Source organism: Papio anubis, chromosome 6 (assembly GCF_008728515.1).
Source record: "Papio anubis isolate 15944 chromosome 6, Panubis1.0, whole genome shotgun sequence".
NCBI lineage: Eukaryota > Metazoa > Chordata > Mammalia > Primates > Cercopithecidae > Papio > Papio anubis.
Window position 1 is genome coordinate 93,350,544 of NC_044981.1, and position 22,836 is coordinate 93,373,379.

General features: G+C 37.5%; 1 long non-coding RNA gene across 1 annotated transcript in view; it reads left to right on the top strand.

Moving 5' to 3' along the window:
* LOC103883873 overlaps nucleotides 1-22,836 on the top strand; it is a 163,130-nt gene that overhangs the window by 108,891 nt on the left and 31,403 nt on the right. The window lies entirely within an intron of this gene.

The window sequence follows — 22,836 nt, forward strand, 5'->3', positions numbered from 1 at the left end:
TCATTCTTTAAATGAAGTATGTTGCTTTCAAAAAATGGGCTTATTTAGTATAAATGTAAGCAAAACATGAAACCAGTTATGATATAGTTTTATAATCATGTATAAGGTCGTTTTTCCTATAAGATCCTCAAATCAACTCTGAGATATACAATGTATCTTTAGATGAAAGGCATGGATATATTATGGTCCTCAAGAATTATTTTAGAAACAATCAAAACAGGAATGTCAAGGAATTTTAGAGATGTTCTAGAAGGAATACAAGCCTTTATTTCATGGGGAATTAAGAAGGCAATGCAAAGGAAATCAATGCTATGTTAGATAGTTATCTACCTAAAGTATTTACATAATTCTGGGGAAAAAAAAGAATTGAAGGGAGAGTACAAGGCCTCGCCAATTATACTAACCGAGAAATTCAGAATGGATATCCACGTGTTGTAATGGATGCCATAGTTTGAGACCTTAAAATCATAAATACATATATATATAATTATATATGTAATGAAATATATATTATATACATGTATATACATTACTTATATACACAATCTTGATCTGAGAAATTATATTTTCACATACTTAATCTTGATGTAAATTAAAAAAATCTTTGTTTCACCTGTGAAATTTGTGTTAAAAAATTCAGCATTGAGTACTAATTTTTGTTGCATTTTACAATGATATATACCGTAGTTAAAAAAGAAAAAGGCTGTAACAATATGTATTTCTTTTTACTTTTATTTTAGGTTCAGGAGTACATATGTATGCTTGTTGTATAGCTCAACTCATGTCATGGAGGTTTGTTGTAAAGATTATTTTGTCACTCAGGTACTGAGCATAGTACCCAATAGTTATTTGTTCTGCTTGTATTCCTCCTCTCACCCTCCACCCTCAGGTAGACCCCAGTGTCTATTGTTTCCTCCTTTTTTCTTTTTTCTTTTTTTTGGGGGGATGGAGTATCACTCTGTCACCCAGGCTGGACTGCAATGGCACAATCTTGGCTTACTGCAACCTCCGCCTCCTGGGTTCAAGCAATTCTCCTACCTCAGCCTCCCAAGAAGCTGGGATTACAGGCACCTACCACCATCCCTGGCTAATTTTTGTATTGTTTTTTTTAGTAGACACAGGGTTTTACCATGTTGTTCAGGCTGGTCTTGATCTCCTGGCCTCGTGATCCTCCTGCCTCAGCCTCCCAAAGGCTGGGATTACAGGCATGAGCCATTGCACTTGGCCTGTTGTTTCCTTCTTTGTGTCTATGAGTTCTCATACTTTAGTTCCCACTTATAAGTGAGAATGTGCAGTATTCGTTTTTCTGTTTCTGCATTAGTTTGCTAATGATTATGACCTCCAGCTCCGTCCATGTTCCCATAAAAGATCTGACCTTGTTCTTTTATATGGCTGCATAGTATTCCATGGTGTCTATGTACCACATTTTCTTTACCCAATCAGTCATTGATGAACATTTAGGTTGATTCCATGTCTTTGCTATTGTGAATAGTGCTGCAATGAGCATTTGCATGTATGTGTCTTTATGGTAGAATGATTTATATTCCTCTGGATATTACCCAGTAATGGGATTGCTGGGCAGAATAGGTAGTTCTGTTTTTAGCTTTTTGAGGAATCACCACACTGCTGTCCACAATGGTTAAACTAATTTACACTCTCATCAACAGTGTATAAGTGTTCCCTTTTCTCCACAACCTCACCAGTATTCTGTTATTTTCTTACTTTTTAATAATAGCCATATCGACTGGTATAAGATGGTATCTCATTGTGGTTTTGATTTTCATTTCTCTAATGATCAGAGATAACAAACTTTTTTTTCATATGCTTCTTGGCTGCTTGTGTGTCTTCTTATGAAAAGTGTCTGTTCATGTCATTTGCCCACTTTTTAATGGAGCTGTTTTTATCCACTTAGTTTCTTAATTAAATGCTGGATATTAGACCTTTGTCAGATGCACAGTTTGCAAATATTTTCTCCCATTCTGTAGGTTGTTTACTCTGTTAGTAGTTTCTTTTGTTCTGCAGAAGCTCTTTAAATAGATTCCTTTTGTCAAATTTTGCTTTTGTTGTGATTGCTTTTGGCATCTTTGTCATGAAATCTTTGCCCATTCCTATGTCCAGAATGGCATTGCCTAGGTTGTCTTCTGGGGTTTTTATAGTTTTGAATTTTACATTTAGGTCTTTAATCCATCTTGAGTTGATCTTTGTATATGGTATAAGGAAAGGGTCCAGCTTAAATCTTCTGCATATGGCTAGCCAGTTATTCCAGCACCACTTAATGAATAGGGAGTCCTCTCCCTATTGCTTGTTTTTGTCAGCTTTGTTGTAGATCAAATGGTCCTATTTATGCAGCCTTATTTCTGAGCCTTATTTCATTAGTAGTTTGATAGGAATAGCATTGAATCTATTTTGAATTGAACCTAAATTGCTTTGGCTAATAGGGCCATTTTAATGATACCGATTCTTCCTATCCATGAGCATAGAATGTTTTGCCATTTGTTTGTGTCATCTCTGATTTCTTTGATCAGTGTTTTTAAGAACCGTTGTAGAGATCTTTCACCTCCCTGGTTATCTCTATTCCCAGGTATTTTATTCTTTTTATGGCAATTGTGAATGGTATCATGTTCCTGGTTTGACTCTTGGCTTGACAGTTGTTGGTATATAGGAATGCTAGTGATAGTTGTACGTTGATTTTGTATCCTGATACTTCACTGAAGTTGTTTATCAGCTGAAGGAGCTTTTGGGCCAAGATGATGGCATTTTCTAGATATAGAATCATGTGGTCTGCACGCAGGGATAGTTTGACTTCCTCTCTTCCTATGTGGATGTCATTTCTTTCTTTCTCTTGCCTGATTCCTCTGGCCAGGACTTTGAATACTGTATTGAATAGAAGTGGTGAGAGTGGACATCCTTGGCTTCTTTCAGTTTTCAAGGGGAATGCTTCCAGCTTTTGCCCATTCATTATGATAGTGACTGTGAGTTTGTCATAGAGGATTCTTACTATCATGAGGTGTGTTCCTTCAATACCTCATTTATTGAGAATTTTTAACATAAAGGGGTGTTGAATTTTACTGAAAGCCTCTTTGCATCTACTGAGATAATCATGTGGTTTTTGTCTTTATTCAGTTTATGTAATGAATCACATTTATTGATTTATGTATGTGGAACCACGCTTGCACCTGGGGATGAAGCCTACTTGATCATGTTGGCTAAAACTTTTTGATGCTGCTGGATCTGGTTTCCAAGTAGTTTCCTGAGGATCTTCTTATCATTGTTCATCATATTGGTCTGAGGTTCCTTTGTGTGTGTGTGTCTCTGCCAGGTTTTGGTATCAGAATGATACTAGTATTCTAGAATGAGTTAGGGAGGAATCCCGCCTCCTCAATTTTTTGGAATAGTTTCAGTATGAATGGTACTAGCTCTTCATTGTACCTCTGGTAGAATTCAGCTGTAAATCTGTTTGGTGTTGGGCTTTATGTTGTTGTTGGTGGTGGAGAACTATTTAATACTGATTCAATTTGGCAGCTCATTATTAGTGCATTTATGGAATTAATTTCTTCCTAATTTAGTCTTGGAAACTTATATGTGTCTCAGGATTTATTAACCTCTTGTAGGTTTTCTAGTTTGTGTGTATAAAGGTGTTCATTGTAGTTTCTGATGGTTATTTTTATATCTCTGAGGTCTGTGGTAACAGCCCCTTTGTCATTTCTAATTGTATTTATATGGATATTTTTTCTTTATTACTGTAACTAGTGTCTATGTATCTTATTTATCTTATTAATATTTTCAAACAACCAACCCCTGGATTTGTTGTTCTTTGGATTGGTTTTGTTTCTCGATTTCCTTCAGTTCAGCTCTGATTTTGGTTATTTTTTGTCTTCTGCTGACTTTGGAGTTGGTTTGCTTTTGCTTCTCTAATTCTTTTCATTATGTATGTTATGTAATTAATTTGAGATCATTATAACTTCTTGATGTGAGCATTTAGTGCTGTTAATTTCCCTCTTAACACTGTCTTAACTGTGTCCCGGAGGTGCCTGGTACGTTTTATCTTTGTTCTCATTAGTTTCAAAGAACAGGATTTCTGCCTTAATTTCATTATTTACCCAAAAGTCATTCAGGAGCATGTTGCTTAATTTCCACGTAATTACCTGGTTTTGAATGTTTTTTTTTTTTTTTTTGGTCTTAATTTCTATTTATTGCACTGTGGTCAGACAGTGTGTTTGGTATGATTTCAGTTCTTTTGTGTTTGCTGAGGATTGTTTTCTGTTCGGTAATGTGGCTGATTTTAGAGTGTGTGTCATATGGCAATGACAAGAATGTATATTCTGATGGTTTTCAGTGGAGAGTTCTGTAGAGGTTTGGTCAGATCCATTTGGTCCAATGTTGAACTCAGGACCTAAATATCTTTATTAATTTTCTGACTCAATGATCTGTTTAGTACTGTCAGTTGAGCGTTGAAGTCTCCTACCATTAACGTGTGAGAGTCCAAGTCTCTATCTAGGTCTCTAAGAAGTTGTAGGGTTCTCCAGTGCTGGGTACATATATATTTAGGTTTGTTAGGTCTTCTTGTTGAATGAAACTTCTACCATAATGTAATGCCCTTCTTTGTCTTTTTTTTTTTTTTAAACTTTTCTTGGTTTAAACTTCATTTTTTCTGAAATTAGTACTGCAACCCATGCTTTTTTCTGATTTCCATTTGCATGATAGATTTTCCTCCATTCCATTATTTTGAGCCTATGGATGTTATGATATGTGAAATGGGTCTCTTGGAGCTTACCATTGGGTCTTGCTTTTTTATCCAGCTTGCATGGTTAGTATTGATACGTGTGTGTTTGATCCTGTCATTGTGTTAATAGCTGGTTATTACACTGGTTTGTTTGTGTGGTTGCTTTATAGTATCACTGGTCTATGTATCTAAGTGGTAACAATATTTCTATAGTAGATGAAAATAATCTAAAATTGTTAGAAGTCATGTCATCCAAACAACACCTTCTGCAAACAAAAATATCTAGAAATTTTTATTTGACTTAGAGCTTGGCTTGGGATGTGATATCTGATAAAAGAAAGGAATTATAACAGAGTTCCAGAATTCTTAGCTAATTGCATGGAGACATTTCCATTATACCTTAAGTGGAGCTTTAAAACAATAAGTGTAGACATAAGGAAATCATGAATAAAAAGTTATGTTTGAAGAAGGAAAAAGCAACTTATCCCTTTTTATGTTTTCTATTCATATTTATGAAAACCTAAAATGAATAATTCCCAACAACTTTACCTTTACTGATTGACAGAAAAATATTAGCATTGGGAACTTTGTATAGTAGTTACTTAATTCAAAACAAATTATGCTAAACTTTTTGAATTTTGAATCCTAGAAAACTCTGATTTCAGGAAACAAGAATAACCAAAAGAGAACAACATTGTAAGCATTTAAATAAACATTACTTTTCACACTGATGATTCAGAGTTTACGACAATTCTGACAGATTGAAGTTTAGCTTTTTGTAGAAGAGGAAAATAAGGAAATGTAAATAAAATGATAACCTGATTACGGAACTTTCAAAAATTGTCAATTGTCTACACTGTTATGGAAGTACTTATGGCTAAGCTTTTCTCTTCATTTTAAAGAGGGGATCTTCCAAAGATTTTATGTGTTGAAGGCTTACAATCATTAAAAATAAAAGCTAAAGGAAACTGGGGAGGTTATCTTCGCTTGAAGACTTCTAAAGGCTTGAACTCTCAGCTTCTCAAATAACCATTGGCATTTTTTACCATTCAAACATCCTTTCTAATGATACTAGTAATATCATTGTTAAAAGTAAGATGAACTTTCTTGGAAATATTTTTAACTTTGGTCAGTAATGAAAGTAATTAAAATGGCAGAAGATGACAAAGAATGATTTGGAAAAATCAGTTAGAAAGGAAGTAGGAAAGCCCTTGTAAGGTAGATGTGGAGCAATTGAGAAGGAGTTTGTGGAAAGATGTGGAGCAGCAGTGGCAAGGAATTAGCCAAGTGGGAGATTCTATCAAGAATGGGTATGGAGCACAGATTCAATCTCCCTTAATTTTTAAATGGCATGAAAGAAAGAACTGGCAAACAACTTTCACTACCTTTTGGTTACAACACCCAGCAGTCTGACCTTTGTCCAGCCTCCCTTTTTAGGTTGCATAGCTTTTGTAGATAGGCAGTAACACTCAGACTCTCTGATCTTTCAGTGATTCCATTCAGCCACAGTGTGAACAATTGCAGTGATGTAAATTTCACTACTTAGGTTGGTTTTATAAAAATGCCTTATTACATCATCATACTACACTATACTTACTTATTTGCCATTTGCCTTCAAGCAAGTCATTTCACTAGTTTGTTGCATTTCCTTGTTATATTAAATGAGGACCTGAGGCTTATTAACACAACTTAAACTTTATATTATAGGAATGTCATAGGGGTTCTCAAAAAGCAGATGACAAAACAGTATTAAGTGTTGAGAATTTTCATTAGGAGAAATATCTGTGTGAAATAATACAGAGAGGGAGCTGGATAAAGCTGAGTGCATAATAAAACCACAATACAAATCTGACCCTGAGTGAAAGGGGGTAGTGTCCTCGATAGTTCGAAAGTCTGAGAGAGGTTTGCCAAGGCTGTCAGAGAATGTGTTTGAGCCAAAGTTGCCAATCATAGGTGTCCTGTGTCTCTCAGCAGTGGATCTCCCTTAGTATTCCTGGCATTCTCAGTCATTAGCTGGGAGCAGCCCATGGAACCATAGCATAAATGTGGTTCTGGATTTCAGAGCACAACAGCTTGGGTGCATAGTCAATTGTACTCACTATGCTGATGAGTCGGGAAGCTCATTCTCATGGCTACCACAGAATGCCCTTGTATCATTTGGATCTTCTTCACATTCAGGTCCAGGAGCAGCTCCTCCAAAGTTTCCATGAACCTTTCTTCCTGGAGGGAAATCTAACAAGAGGGGGCAGTTAGCAGGATAAAGTTTCCATTGGTACAGTTTATCTCTAGGTTGCAACTAGTATTCCTCCTCTTTCTCTCCCACTCTTCATTCTAAATTTCCTTCAACATCAATGATTCTCTCAGTAGATCTTGGTGGTTTGCCTGGGGGTATGAACAAAACCTTTATTCCTAAAGCATATGAAATCTTGTTATCAGACCCTTCACCATCTAAGCTGCTTCATATTACTATCCATATTTACAATAGTGCAAGGGAGTATTAGCATCATCCAAATGGATCATTTGGGGTCCACATATGTTTCTGTCCCCATTTTGAAAGCAGCCCTATATCATTCTGCTGATAAGACTCAATTACCCCTGCTGGTATGGTGACTCCTCTTTTCTCCTGTTGGTCCTGGGCACCAGGAATCCAAAGCTTTCATATGACAGACATAGCTTGTAATTTTATTATGTAATTTGATATCTTCCATATGAACACTATTTTTGTGTTCCCTGGAAGAGCTCAAGTTTGTGAATACAGGAAGCACAAATCTCTCAGTGAGTCATCGGTGGCTACTCCTTGTTTCTTGAGCTCATGTATCCTTCCTACTGGGAACAATGCATCATATGGAGACTTCAGGTTCAAAAGACACATGAGATCCTGAAGGATGGCACTACATCCTTTCAATATTTCCTCAATGCTGGCCTGCAGTTGCACATTTAGAAAGCTATTTCAGTATTCTGTAAGGTTGGCTCCCTCTGAGTAGTGCAGCATGTGTTATAACCAGTGGACCCCACAGTCATGGGTCAGCTCCTATACTTCATTGGCTAAGTGACTTTCCAAGTAAAATGCTATGTTGGGTGGGATTCTATGCCTATGGATCAGGCATTCTTTTAGCCACTGGATATTAATGCCAGTGCATGACTAATGTGAACAAGAAAGGCAAATCCATGCCCAGAATAACTATTCCTACAAGATGAACTAGAATGGAAGTAGAGGTATATAATCAGCTAACCAATGGTTTTATTCAAGGAATAATGCCTTATCAGAGACTAAGTGTTGGTGTCTGCCACTGACAAATTGGACATTCAGCAGTAGCAATAGTTCGCTCACTTTTGGTAAGTAGGTGTGATAATTGATTTTGTATATCAAATTCACTGGTTAAGGGATATCTAGAGCACTATTAAAATATTATCTCTAGATGTGTCCGTGAGGATGTTTCTGGAAGAAATTAGTATTTGAATTAGTAGACTGAGTAAAGAAAGTCCATCCTCACCAATGTTGGCTAGCATCATCTAAGACATTGAGGGCCAAGATAGAACAGAAAGGTAAGAGAAGAGCAAATTATCTCTTCTTGGACTAAGATATCTATCTTCTTCTGCCCTTGCACACTGGAGCTCCTGGTTCACAGGTTTTCAGAATCTGGAACTTACATAAGCTCCACCCTAGACCTCTCTGCCTCTCATATTCCTGTTCCTCTTTTTCCAGGCTACACATTAGAGGGGCAGGCCATTGGCCATTGCACAGAAATGTATATGTATTCTTATCTTGGCTATTTTTCTTTCCACACTAAATACACTGCCTATAGCTCTATCAGTGAGATTTTTTTTTTTTCTCCACTGTTTTTCAAGGGCAATCCTAAATGTGGCTGTAATGTAGCCACTGTCTATATTTCACTTGCACCTACATACTGAGGCAATCCATCCATAAATCAAACAAAGCCTTTTTCCTGCTCTTTTGGCTAGTGATATAGAAAACCCCATACAACCATACAACAAACCAGGAGAGAGATACTGTGCAACTGGGATTGATGACATGTGGTTTGGTCCACTTGCTCATGTCTAGTGAACTGTGTCTGGGCCTAATATTATGACATGGTTAGTCCAACAGAATTCTGCTCATAATGGGCAGTTTTATTTGCATGGACAGTTTGTTCCATGGTCAAGTGTTCTGTCTTTACCAGAGCCTCGTAACACACAAAAGATGAATAGTATTTCTCAAAGAATGAATAGTTCTCTACTGTGCTTGGGCTTACTCCAGACTTTCAGGGATCTGTGTTGTGACTCTTCTATGGAGTTTGCCATAAGTTCCACATTGTGTGTGTTCTAGCACTATAGGGCCTACTGGATCCTCCAGCACTATAGAAGATTGTGTGACCCAGGTAGTGGAGCACATTGCATCACAGTCTGGACCTCCTATGGCATCATTTCTCACTCCTCCATTTTTGTGTTTTTGTTTATTTACTTTAAATTTTTTTTAAATATTAAGCAGCACCCTTGTTAGCTGCCCATCTCTCCTGCTTATAAGGATGTTAAACACTATTAACCGTTTCACAATATCTGCAGATTAAACTCCTTGACTATCTCTCCAACTTCACCTATCATGGTAATTGAAGCCTCTTAGCTTCAGGCAAGTAAGTGCCATCACCTAGTTCCATTACTTAGGAAGAGGAGCATTATGACCATGGATGTTAAAGAATCAGACTCTGTAACTACCTCTTCTCTTATCCCCAGCCTGGAAAGAATTGTCATGAAAGATTTAGTGATTTTGGCATCCTCTCACCAGCACGTGCCTGATGGTCTTAGTGAAGAGTATGTTCTCTTGAGTCTTTTGGTCTTACATAACATGTCCCTTCAACATACTAATTTCCCTCAGCCTCATCATTCCTCCCTCTACTACCTGCCAGGGCAATATTGACAGTTTTATTTCACTGAGAACTGATGTTTGGATGTTTTTTTCTTTTCAAATCTCATGTTGGAAGTTGATCCCCAATGTTGGAGGTGGGGCCTAGTGGAGGGGTGTTGGGCCATGGGAATAGATCCCCCATGAATGGTTTGATGCCTTCCCCACAGTCATGGGTGAGTTCTTGCTCTATTAGTTCATGCCAGAGCTGGTTGTTTAAAAAACTGTAGCACCCTCCTCCTCTCTCTCTCATCCTTTCTCTTGCTTCCTTTTTCACAAGGTGACATGCCAGCTCCCCTTTCCCTTGCCCTAGGATTGGAAGTTCCTGAGTTCCTCACAAGAAACAGGTGCTGGCGTCATGCTTCTTGTACAACCAGCAGAACCGTGAGCCAAATAAGCCTCCTTTCTTTATAAATTACCCAGCCTCAGGTATTCCTTTGTAGCAATGCAATTGGATTCAGACTGTTTACCATCATTTTTTTTTTACAGAACTCTCAAAGCCATCCCAGAATAAAGTTTTGTCCATCCCCTGGAGTCCTGGCCAGAATATTAAATTCCATGTATTTAGAAAGTGCACTTAAGGCAGTTAAATCTTGCTTGTTGATATGGTTTGGCTGTGTCCCACCCAAATCTTCATTGAATTGTAATAATCCCCACATGTCAAGAGTGGGGCTAGGTGGAGAGAATTGAATCATGGGGATGGTTTCCCCCATACTGTTCTTGTGGTAGTGAATAAATCTCATGATAACTGATGGCTTTATAAATGGGAGTTCCCTTGCGTAAGCTGTCTCTTGCCTGCCGCCATGTGAAAACGTGACTTTTCTCCTCCTTTGCCTTCTGTCATGATTATGAGGCCTCCCCAGCCATGTGGAACTCTGAGTCAATTAAACTCGTTTCTGTATAAATCACCCAGTCTCAGATATTCTTTATTAGCAGAGTGAGCACAGACTAATGCAGTAAATTGGTACCAGCTAGTGGGGCACTGCTGTAAAGATACTCCAAAATGTGGAAGTGACTTTGGAACTGGGTAACAGGCAGAGGTTGGAACAGTTTGGAGGGTTCAGAAGAAACTAGGAAAATGTGGAAAAGTTTGGAACTTCCTAGAGACTCAAAGGACTCAGAAGACAGGAAGATGTGGGAAAGTTTGGAACTTCCTAGACACTTGTTGAGTGATTTTGACCAAAATGCTGATAGTGATATGGACAATACAGTCCAGGCTGAGGTGGTCTCAGATGGAGATGAGAGACTTGTTCAGAACTAAAGTAAAGGTCACTCTTGCTATCCAAAGAGACTGTTGGCATTTTGCACTTGCCCTAGAGATCCATAGAAATTTGAGCTTGAGAGAGATGATTTAAGATATCTGGCAGAAGAAATTTCTAAGTGGCAAACTGTTCAAGAGGAAGCACAGCATAAAAGTTTGAAAAATTTGCAGACTGACATTGCAATAGAAAACAAAAACCTATTTTCTGAGGAGAAATTCAAGCCTGCTGCAGAAATATGCATAGGTAACAAGGAGCCAAATGCTAGTCACCAAGACAATGGGGAAAATATCTCCAGGGCAAGTCAGAGACCTTCATGGCAGCCTCTCCCACAACAGATCCCAAGGCCTAGAAGGAAAAAATGGTTTCCTGGGCCAGGGCCAGGAACCCCTGCTGTGTGCAGCCTAGGGACTTGGTGCCCTGTGTCCCAGATGCTCCAGCCATGTCTAAAAGGGGCCAAGGTACAGCTTGGGCTGTGGCTTCAGAGACTGCAAGCCCCAAGCCTTGGCAGATTCCATGTGGTTTTGGTCCTGTGGGTACACAGAAGTCAAGAATTGAGGTTTGGGAACCTCCTCCTATATTTCAGCGGATGTATGGAAACACCTGCATGTCCAAGCAGAAGTCTGCTGCAGGGGTGGAGCCCCCATGGAGAACCTCTCCTAGGGCAGTGTGGAAGGGAAATGTGGGGAGGGAGCCTCCACACAGAGTCCCCACAGGGCCACTGTCCTCCAGACTCCAGAATGGTAGGTCTGCTGACAGTTTGCACTGTGTGACCAGAAAACCTACAGACACTCAACACCAACCATTAAAGCAGCCAGAAGGGGGACTGTACCCTGCAAAGCTACAGGGACAGAGCTGCACAAGGCTTTGGGAGCCCACCTCTTGCATCAGCATGACTTGTATGTGAGATACAGAGTCAAAGGAGATCATTTTGGAGCTTTAAGAGTTGACTGCCCCACTGGATTTTAGACTTGCATAGGCCCTGTAGCCCCTTTGTTTTGGCCAACTTCTCCCATTTGGAATGGCTGTATTTACCAATGCCTGTACCACCATTGTATCTAGGAAGTAACTAACTTGCTTTGATTTTACAGGCTCATAGGTGGAAGAGACTTGCCTTGTCATGGATGATACTTTTGACTGTGGACTTTTTTGAGTTAATGCCAAAATGAGTTAAGACCTTGGGGGACTGTTGGGAAGGCATGATTGGTTTTAAAATATGAGGACATGAGATTTGAGAGGGGCCAGGGTCAGAATGATATGGTTTGACTGTGTCCCCACCCAAATCTCACCTTGAATTGTAATAATACCCACATGTCAAGGGCAGGGCCAGGAGAATTATATTAAATCATGGGGGCAGTTTCCCCCATACTGTTCTCATGGTAGTGAATAAGTCTCATGAGATCTTGTGATTTTATAAATGAGAGTTCCCTTGCAAAATCTCTCATCTGCCACCATGTAAAATGTGACTTTCCTCCTCCTTTGTCTTGCACCATGATTGTGAGGCCTCCCCAGCCATGTGGAACTGTAAGTCAATTAAACACAGTATTGGGTATGTCTTTGTTAGTAGTGTGAAGACAGACTACTACAAGCAAGTCTTGAATTTTTCTTCCCTTCTCCCAATGTTTGTTTTTGGCACCTTTATCAAAAATAAGTTGACTATCAATGCATGCATATATTTCTGGGTTCTCTAATCTATTCCATTGGTCTTTGTGTCTCATTTTATGAAAATACTGTGCTGTGTTTTTTTTTTTTTTTTTTTTTTTTTACTGTAGCTTCAGAGTATAATTTGAAGTCAGGTAATGTGATGCCTTCAGCTTTGTTCTCTTCATTAAATGTTCTGGGAAAACTGGATATCCATATGCAGAAGAATGACACTAGACCCCTTTATCTCACCATATACAAAAGTCAAATCAAAATGAATTAAATACAAATCTAAGAGCAGAAACTATGCAACTACTAGGGAAACACTAGGGAAATGCTCCAGAGCATTGGTTTGGGCAAAGCTTTTTTATGTAAGAATTCAGAAGCACAGACAACCAAAGCAAAAGTGGACAAATGGGATTATATCAACCTAAACAGCTCTGCACAGCAAAGGAAACAATCCACACAGTAAAGAGACAACCCACAGAATGGGGAAAATATTTGCAATCTGCTTATCTAACAAGAGATTAATAACCAGAATATATAAGGAGCTCAAACAACTCAATAGGGAGAAAAACAAATCTGATTAATAAATGGTCAAAAGATGTAAATAGAGATTTCTCAAAAGGAGGCATACAAATGGCCAGCAGGCATATGAAAAAATGCTCAACATCACTAATCATCAGAAAAACACAAGTAAAAGCAACAGTGATAGATCTTCTCACCCTTGTTGGAATAGCTATTATCAGAAAGACAAAAAATAACAGATGCTGGTGAAGCCATGGAGAGAGGGAAATCTTTGTACTTGTGGCAGTGTAAATTAGTCAGCCACTATGGGGAAGAGGATAAGGATTCCTGAAAATATTAAAAATAGAACCACCATATGATTCAACAAGCCTGATGCTGGAGACCTATCCAAAATAAAGGAAATCACTATATTGAAGAGATATCTGCACTCCGATGTTTATTGCAGCATTCTACATAATAGCCAAGTTATGGAATTAACCTAAGTGTCCATCAGTGGATGAATAACAGATAAATAAAATATGATTCCTATACGTAATGCAATATTATTCAGCCATAAAAAAGAATGAAATTCTGTAATTTGCAGCAATGTGGATGGAACTGGAGGACATTATATTAAGTAAAATAAACCAGGCACAGAAAGACAAACATCACATGTTCTCAATCACATGTGGGGGTTATGCCAAAAAAATTAACTCATAGAGATGGAGAGTAGAATGATCATTACCAGTGGCAAGAAAGAGTAGTGTGTGGGTGGGGGAAAGGAATAAGATAACACAAGTCAAGGAGTTCCCCTATTTGCTCTTGTCACTAGTGTTGTCTTATTCCTTCTATCTAACTGTATTTTTGTACCCATTAACCATCCCCTCTTTTTTAATTTTTTATTTTACTTTAAGTTCTGGGATACATGTGCAGAATGTGCAGGTTTGTTACATAGGTATACATGTGTCATGGTGGTTTGCTGCACCTATCAACTGGTCATATAGGTTTCAAGCCCTGCGTGCCTTAGGTATTTGTCCTAATGCTCTCCCTCCCCTTGCCTCCCACCCCGCAACAGGCCCTGGTGTGTGATGTCCCCTGTCTGTGTCCATGTGTTCTCATTGTTCAACTCCCACTTGTGAGTGAGAGCATGTGGTATTAACCACCCCCTCTCTAACTCCTCCCACCCACACACTATAGGAAAACTATAGCTAACAATATATTTATTGTATATTGAAAATAACTAAAAGAATGGAATTGGAATATTCCTAACAAAGAAAGGATAAATGCTTGAGGTAATGGATATCTCAATTACCCTGAGTTGATCATTATAAATTGTACTCTTATATCAAAATATAATATGTACATACATATATATATATACACACAAGTGTTATGTACCCATAATAATGTAATTAAAAAAAAAAAATTCTGGTCTCCTTGATCAAACACCCTCAAAATTTAATTCAAGGGGTTCCCCCATTTGCTCTTGTCAGTACATGACAGCAAGTATTGCAAATTTTTGAGTGTAGTCTCTTTGCTACATTATCAGCCCTAGCATATACCCAGCTGGGTTATGCTTGGATTTAACCTTAATTAGTGACCTGGCAAGCAGAAAAGGAGGTGGGGACAGCTTCTAGGGGCAGGTACCTGTTACCTTATGAGGATAACCTAATCTTCCTGACCAGTAGAAGCACTAGCTCTCACTAAGAAGGAGAGATTCCTTTGCAAACCTGAGGCTCCATGGGCAACCAGCAGTTTGAATAGCCAGCATTCTCAGGGTCATCCGCTCAGATTTTCCTGTCCTATTTTTCAAGACCATAGATTTTCCCCACCAGAGCCCTCATGTTCATATAACAAATCTGTCTTAGCTAAGCATTCAAGCATTTCTGGAGCTCTGTGCCTCTGACAATAATCTTCAGCCTATCACTTAATTGTGTTTACCCTTCCACTACAGGTGATAAGGGCCTCTTTATAAGGTACAACTGAGACTCTCTGATTCACACACTTAACTATAAAGTCCTTGTTAACAACCCTGCATCTCTCATTGTCCTTCTGAAGGACATCTCACTCTGATTTGTAGACATTGTTTCCCACCTGTTTTTTAGATGTCAAAATTATTACCCCTGCCTTAGCAGTTTCTCTATCAGGACATTTTCCCAGGTCACCATGGGCAAAATCTTCAGCAATTGAGCCACCATATTGTGCCAAGTACTACCCATCCCCCCCATACTAACCAGGATGGTATCTTCTTCACATGCCTGGTAGTGGATTAACCAGTCCTAAATCCTTGTCTTACTGTTCATTTGCTACAGTCACTCATTGCCACTTGCCAAAACCACAATGAGATACCATCTCACACCAGTTAGAATGGCAATCATTAAAAAATCAGGAAACAACAGGTGCTGGAGAGGATGTGGAGAAATAGGAACACTTTTACACTGTTGGTGGGACTGTAAACTAGTTCAACCATTGTGGAAAACAGTGTGGCGATTCCTCAAGGATCTAGAACTAGAAATACCATTTGACCCAGCCATCCCATTGCTGGGGATATACCCAAAAGATTATAAGTCATGCTGCTGTAAAGACACATGCACACGTATGTTTATTGCGGCACTATTCACAATAGCAAAGACTTGGAATCAACCGAAATGTCCATCAGTGACAGACTGGATTAAGAAAATGTGGCACATGTACACCATGGAATACTATGCAACCATAAAAAAGGATGAGTTCGTGTCCTTTGTGGGGACATGGATGCAGCTGGAAACCGTCATTCTCAGCAAACTATTGCAAGAACAGAAAACCAAATACCACATGTTCTCACTCATAGGTGGGAATTCAACAATGAGATCACTTGGACACAGGAAGGGGAACATCACACACTGGGTTCTCTTGTGGGGAGGGGGGAGTGGGAAGGGATAGCATTAGGAGATATACCTAATGTAAATGGTGAGTTAATGGGTGCAGCACACCAACATGTCACATGTATACATATGTAACAAACCTGCACGTTGTGCACATGTACCCTAGAACTTGAAGTATAATTAAAAATAAAAAAAAAAAGAAGGTAACCCAAGATGGGATTAAAGATGCAAGTATTATATTAGACAGCTCTGTGAGACAAAATGGAGAGGGGACCTGGTAAGGCTAGGGGCACCTTTAGACCACAGTGTGAGTGAAAGACAAAGGGAGGGCCAGGCCTGGTGGCTCATACTTGTAACCCCAGAACTTTGGGAGTTAAAGGCAGGCAAGTATTTTGAGCTCAGGGGTTCGAGACCAGCCTGGGCAACATAGCGAAATCCTGTCTTTACAAAAAAATACGAGAAAAACTAGCTGGACATAATGGCACATGTCTGCAATACCAGCTACTGAGGGAACTAAGGTGGGAAGATCACCTGACCCCAGGAGGTGGAGACTGCAGTGAACTGTGTTCATGCCATGGCACTCCCACCTGGGTGACAGAGCGAGATTCTGTGTCAAAAAACAAACAAACAAAAAGACAGGGAGGGAAATGCCCTTGACAATGATGCTGCTCAGGAATTCCTCTAGCTAAAGTCGGCTATTAGAGGAGTCCCATGTCTCCCAGGAATGGGAATCACTTAATATCCCTGCTGTGCTTCATCAGTGGCTGAGAGCAGCTGGAGGGATCAGTGCAAATGCCACAGTAGATTTCATAGCACAACAGCTGGGGCCCTCAGTTAGTTGTTTTATCCATATCCATAAAGGGAGGTACACAATGCACATGCTCATGGCTTCTACACAGAAATAAGCATTTACTTCTAAAGCCTTTTCCCTCCCTCCTTCCATTTTCTTCCTTCTTTATTTGAATTTGTGAACTTAGGAATCATTTTTGAATTATTTTCCCTAATGTAAATAAGTGGAAACAGCAAGGAATTCCCAGTCTGAAGGACCTGGGTTATATTACTACTATACTATAGCATGACTTTAGGACAAGTTAGATGACATCTCTTGTTTGCACTTTCCTAATTTAAAAAATAGCCAGCTTGCAAGCTTGTGCTGAGAATGAATGAAACTAGGTTTGTATCTGGACATAATGTTACATAAAAATTTGTTTATTAGTTCTCTTTCTGCTTCCCCAATTTGATACACCTTCCACTAGAATGAAAGATCCATACTCTGAAAGCATTTCTGAATTGTTCACTGCTATGTCCACCAGCACAAAAACAATGTCTGACACATAGTAGCCACCTAAACAATATTTGTTGAGTGGATGAATTAACGTTTAGTTCAGTATTTATGATAGGTAGGTCTTTAATATATAGGTAGGTCTTTAATATGTGAAATTGCTTATGTTTCCCCTTAATGTGAACAAGTATATTTTTACTGTATATTACATTGCCTCATATGTATGAGCCAAGAATCACTTCACTGGTTGAAAACAATTTCAGGAAAATAGGGAGAGAAAACTTCATAATGGCCAAAAATTTAGCGGAGATGTGAAAATCATGTGAAATTTTATTTTATTTTGGGGTTTATCTTAAATTTTAATCATTTTATAAGTTCAGACTACAACTGAACATTAAGTTTATTATTGACAGAATGTTTTATTTCAAATACATATTTTTAATTTGCTCTACCAATCTAACAAATATTTTACTATATTCTAAGTACTGTGCTAGACCATAAACTTGCACATATAGAAGTAAAGTTGGCTCTTTGTTTCTGTCAAGCTTTCTTAAGTAGTAAACTAGAAAAAGACAAGTCATTATTAGAATTCTGTTCTTGACACAGAACTCTCCTTTATTTGATACAAGTGTATGTTATTGTGCCTGGCCTGCCAGCATGCCCAAGGCCCTTGTTTTTCAAAGGACTGTGAACTTTCTTTCAGTACTATATCTGGGCACAAAAGTATATCTTAGCAATAGTAAACAAGTTCCTATCAAGTGTGTGCTCTTATATAGAGTTTTGGCAGAAAGAAAATCAAGCTAGCATTGTAGATTGTGAAACCCACTGAGCAGGGACCATGTCTAATTCTGTGTTCAGTACTTGATTTTCAAATGAAAGAAAAATGAAACAATTTCATTTCTGACTATTGGAGTTTTTCATTTGAAGAAAAATAAGGTTTTCACCAGAGCTTGGTAGAAGACTACACAACAGGAGTTTGGGACTTATTTTAAAACATATAAATTTCATGTAATAACTATTTATTTCTGTTTCCTGATGTTTTAACAAGTTTAATATCTTCCCCAAATAATATGACAAATGTTATAAAACATTTTATTCATTTTAAAAATAAATAATAAACAAATGTACTTTTGAATTGAGAACACTGACTTTACTAATTTAAACCCTGATTGGAGCGTATTTAAAAATAAATAATGTTTTTGTTTGTAATACTTTACTAAGTAATAGTATGTATATAAGTAAATCTATATGATTTTCCCATTGTTGGAGTCTTTTTCTCAGGATAACACATTTTGATTTAACTAAATTTTGTAAGCATAGTTTTAAAAAATATGCTTAAGCTGTCAACATTTTATTGAGTTATATTCCACTGTATATATATATAATTATTTATTCATTCAATTATTGATAGACATTAAGTTGTTTCAATTATGTCTGTTATAAATGTTATGCTTCTAGTTCAGCTGCCATTGTTATTCATATACATGTCTTTGTGGACATATGTTTTCATTCCTCTTAAATAAATATCTAGGTATGGAATTGCTGGGTTATGTGGCAAGTGTATGTATAACTTTATTAAAAATTCCAAATTGTTTGCTGAAGTGGCTACACCATCTCATATTCCCACTGGCAATGCACTCGCAATGAGTTCCTATGTTTCCCCATCAACACTTGATTTCATACATCTTTTAGTTTTCAGCCATTCTAAAGTGTCTATAATGGCATCCCAGACTGACACATGCAGCAACATGGGTAGATCTCAAAAACTTTGAGCTGAGTGAAATACATCAGGTATAAAAAAGAGTATATTTTATGTGATTGCATGAATGTGAAATTCTAGAAGGTAAATCTAATCTATATTGACAGAAAGCAGATCAGTAGTTGTTTGATGCCAGGAATAGGACTAACGATTACCTGCAAAGCAGCACAAAGCTAGGGCACTTTTAGGGATCATGGAAATATTCTGCAATTTTATTGGAATTGTGGTTCCATTCATGTATATATTTGTCAGAATTCATCAAACTGTACACTTAAAATTGGTGCATTTAATTGTATGTAGATTATACATCAGTACAATTTATATAATAAGAAACATATCAAATCTACTTTTGAATATTAACATAAAGTCTTAATCATATCTGCTTGCCATGCTTAGCAATGCAAAGCATTTTAAGAATATGAAAGAAGGGTGGAAGCAATCCACAGAATCAACTATTGTTTCTTCCAGGGAGGCATATCTGTAAAAGCCTTTGAATATCTTGCATTCTTTCAGACTCAGTCAAGTTCTTACACCTAGAGAGTAAAATTCTGATCAGATGGCCAGTTGGGTCAGGTTCGGAGATTTCTAGCTTACCAAAATCTGAATATCTATTAATTATAATTAAATTAATACATGTTCTTTGTCGAAAGCAATGCAGGGGAGGAGAGCATTCATCATTCTAATACCTAAAGTCAACTACTGTTGTTATTTTGGAGTATTTCTTCATTTTAATGCATTTTTAACATTTCAGATATTATAGTAAGTGCTATTTTATAGGTACATTTTCACTCAATATTAGATCATTAGCATTTTTCCAAGTCTTTAAACATTCCATAAACATCATTTTAATAGCTCATCATATGCCTGTATCATCATTAACTATTACTCTTTCAATGGCATTTCGTTTTTGTTTGTTTGTTTGTTTGTTTTCCCAAACAGCAGATACATTGCCTGGACCGTTGAATATTCTCCAAAAATTTTGTTGAATGAATGAATGAGTTATAAATATTGTGAAGAACATCTTTGTGCCACAATCTGTATTTTTTGAGAAACTTTAAGATAAATTCCCAGAACTAGAATGTCTGTGGCAAACACATAAAAATGTTAAAGTCACTTGATTCATTTGACAAAAGCTTTTATCTTGGGAAAAAAGACAAAAATGATACTGTACATGGGTTTTCAAAAGTTGTCTAAGGCACATTTTAAAATATTTAAAAAGAATTATAGTTCATTTTAAACTGTTTCTTTTACTAGTGTACTAGTATGTGCAATTAAAGGCAAAACCCTGGCCCTTTTCTTTTTTCTTTATAAAAATAACCTCATGGTGGTTATTTCTAAGAGCATCTTGGTTTCATAGTGCATCCTATCCCTCTGCATCTCTTTTCATGTAATTTCTAAATTGAAAAATTGTTTTTTTCTTGATTATGATGTCTGCTGTGATATTTTGCCATCACTGCCTTCTTTTCTCCAGTTTGGTCTTTTTGTAAATTTGCTGCCACTCTGACTCTTATTGAGCAGCAGATACCATGAAAACACAGAACTGCTCTCTGGTGATTGATGGTAGTGGAAGAGTTCACACTCTTTACTTGGTGCTCTGCTCTATAGAAATCTTCCTTGGCTCATTTTCCCAATGAAGCATCAATCGTGAGCCTGTTATTTCTTTTTGTACTGGTTTCTTTTTGTGTGTCTTTCCCTAAGTCAGACTTTCTCATTGCCCAGAGAAGCAGGTGTTGGGCTTTCCTGAACACATATGAGGTCTTGCAATTCAAGCTGGCTATTAAAGATGGGAGTACTGCCTGATGATCTGGGTCCATGGCCAGAGAACTATCCAATGCTGGCCTTTGTACTCCAGCCTGTTTTGATTCTATTTTAGCCCTTAATATGTGGGGAGGGGCTCTTTATCCTGTGGCAATATTATGGATCTAGAGAAGAGATTTTCTTAGATGACTTAGATTTTCTTAGATGACTTAGATTTCTTTGTGGCATTTTTCTGGTTTCTCCATTTCCAATTCTCTTCTTTATTCATAGTTTTGGGGCAGTTGCTTGACATAAAAATATTGTGATTTATTTTCAAACTACTGCTTTCCTGGGAGAGAAGCCACTTTTTTTGAAAAGGCACTTTTTAAATACTAATTAGAGATTTAAATTATGTCATGCACCTTCCGTAAGCCGCGTGCAGGCCCTAAATTCATATCTATATGACCAAAATAACAAAAATAGCATGTTATCTTGTAGTTTAGCCATCATAAGAACTAAATCCATATGCCATATTCACAGCCTGGTTGGGTGTTGCAAAGATGATTCTGAGAAAAGTAAATAAAAAGATTGGAGCAAATCAAATGATCCAGTAACAGCATCTCATTATTTCATATATGTTTTAACTTAGGAAGGAATATTCTTTAACTTCCTTTAGATAGAGTTCAGTAACTTTCTGTATTATTGACCTTTAAAGTTTTTATGCAGATTTATAAAGCCAATGAGAAAAAACTGCTTCACTGGATCCTTCTGGGATATGTATCAAAATTGAGGTACGAAATTCTGAATGCTTTTTCAGAAACCCAATCTAAAGCTTTTTAAATGAGTCAATACTGCTCTTCAAATTTAAAAAATGCTTTTCTCTTCCTTACAAATGAGGTGAGAGATTACATATAAATGGCTAGTCAAAAGCATGGCAAAACTCCCCTGGCAACTGCCCATTTCCTTGACTTCATTACTGTGCACTTCTTGAGGGCATATCAGGAGTACTGGCTGAGCAAGGGTCAGGGGTTCTGGGAAAACAGGTGTCACTCAGACCCTTTTACTTGACAGTCATGAGGCTCGAGGTCACTGACCCAGTGGAAGGATGAACAGGCCCAACAGTAGTGGCAAGCTGTACATTTTACATTCTTTGCCCTCCTTTTTGCATGTTTTCTTTTTGATTCACACCAAATCTTTTCTTTTTCAATAATATAAGTAATGTATGTTATTTTGGGGGCCCTAAAAGGACTCAAGTTAAAAGTTACTTGTAGAATTTTGAAATTCAAGACAGGATAAAAAGTAATTTTGGGCCATTGTTTGGGTGATTTGATGATAAATTCTGACTTCTGCCAGGAAATACAAATAAAATGCACCATGCAGATGAATTAGAGACAATGAAATGTGTTTTTTGGTTCAATGTGCTTTGACTTTAACATTTCTACAAAAATTCAGTGGACACGGTGTTTTATTTTTTTGTTTAACATCTCTTTTATTTTTCTCTTTTCATTTTCTTCTGATTTCTATGGCTCCACTTTCTCTCTCTCTCTCTCTCTCTCTCCCTCTGTCTCTCAGTTTTCATAATCTAGCTCACTTACACACACACATACACACACCCACACACACACACTTCTCTTTTTGAATAATGGAGAAGTTTTTGTGCAATATTTTGAGAGTATGTAGTAAGGGATGAAAGTTGAGCACACTTTCAGATATTTCTTGAAAAATAGCTGTAAGTCATCTATTTGGTGCCTACCACAGAAAATTGAAATATTCCTGCTTTTTTCTATATTTTAAAATTCCTTTTGTAGTAGCAATCCTCTATAAAGATGCCATCAGGAAGCATTAAGTGACATTAAATAATTCTGTAAAATATCATAAAGAGTAGATATTTCACTAGATAATCCTAATAATATTTTACAGCTTATGTGGCCTGCAACCTCCTAATACTCTAGAGTATTTATGAAGACAACTGGGAATTAATTTACTAAGTATTGAGTTTAAAACCACTAACGCATATTCCATTACTAAAGTAGTATCAGTACAAGTGAAAAAAAAATTGAAGAGAGTTTCAAGATGCAAATGACAGTTAAAAAAATCACCATATACTGTGATAGAATGGTAATAATATGAATGAATATCTATTGGTATATCCTAGCAATTTTAA